This window comes from Limulus polyphemus, unplaced genomic scaffold (genome assembly GCF_000517525.1).
Source record: "Limulus polyphemus unplaced genomic scaffold, Limulus_polyphemus-2.1.2 Scaffold453, whole genome shotgun sequence".
Classification (NCBI taxonomy): domain Eukaryota; kingdom Metazoa; phylum Arthropoda; class Merostomata; order Xiphosura; family Limulidae; genus Limulus; species Limulus polyphemus.
In genome coordinates, this window is record NW_013666063.1 from 253698 (window position 1) to 255170 (window position 1473).

The following is a 1473-nucleotide window of genomic DNA, read 5'->3' on the forward strand; positions in this document are numbered from 1 at the left end:
GTAAAATTATGAATTACCTAAAGAATGCACTCTTGAAATTATCCATTAACTACGGGAATCAGATTTGATATTTCTCACATGTATTTGATAATCATTGATGTAAGAAAATAGGGTAACCTGTTTAAGTGAATTTTAAGTACTAAAATGCATCAAAATGCACGATTTTGGGTGCTGGACCCCCTTTACTTGGCTTCGATTATTTTCAGGATTTTTAAGAAAGGGACACTTTCATCTCTGCCTATTGAATGAAGCCAATAATTCTGAATTTTCATAAAACACACTTTTGAGCTCTTTTTAAATAGTCTTTGGACCTGCTAATTTAAAAGTTGTGTCTGCAGCAGTATTTTCTACATGCACATCAACTGATATATTATTTTTTCAGCAAATTGCCATAGCTTGCCATTAACTAACAACCACATTTGGTTTTACTCACCATTAATAACCTCAAGTACTTTAGGTGTATGGATAATGTGACATACTGTCACAATTAATTATCCATTATTATTCAGTGGACTCGCTAGTTATTCATGAATTACCTTTCTCAAGTGAATCTCCAATTGCAAGATCAAGTTTTTGTGCAATGCAGTGAATGTGAATAAGATGAGGAATATCTCATTTCATAGCATCAATTTTCTCTAAGGTTGCAAATTGCTAATTTCTTTAGCCCCTATTCTTCACTCACTTTTACATCTAGAATGTTTAAAATAGTTTCATATACACCTTTTGCATCGGCAAATTTAAAATCTACTTTGCAGGTTTACTGTCATGGGTACATCATGCATAGAAAATGTCTTTTAACCACATTATAATAATTACTATTAACTGTCATTACACATATAAATTGAACACCAACTGTGCACTGAATTCCCTTTGCTTGTATGTTACACAAACTCTATGGCACCTCTGTCATTTTATGCAATTCTGTCCACACACAGCTCCAAATTAAAGAACTAACTAAAATCAGTTTTTGTTTTTCAGTGAAATATGCAATGCCAAAAAAACACAACCAGTTTCTTTTGGCTGAACAATACATGTTTGAATTATCATGGCTTTGCAATTCGTTGCAGCAGTTTTTGCTAATATGCACATTCTGTGCCTTTTTTACTTTATTTACTTTCATCTATACCACACACAATGGATCACCTTACAGGAGCTTGTTTGATCAGTATTATTTGGAAGCTTATAACAAACCTTGTACTGCATCACCCTATGTTATTAATTGCATTAAGACCATGTAAGTTATTACAAGCTTTTGTTCGTAATACTGCTACCTTTTCCATACAATTTTTATCATTTCAATTGGTCATTTACAAAAGATGTTTCAAATTGTTCCACTTATGGTAGAATTCCTACATTCTACGTAATATTATATACAACTGTACTTAGCCATAAGGAACTTCTGAATATCCATTGTTTCCATTTATTTCATTACTACTTGGAACAGCAATGACATTTTACTAGTGATGTAAGGCT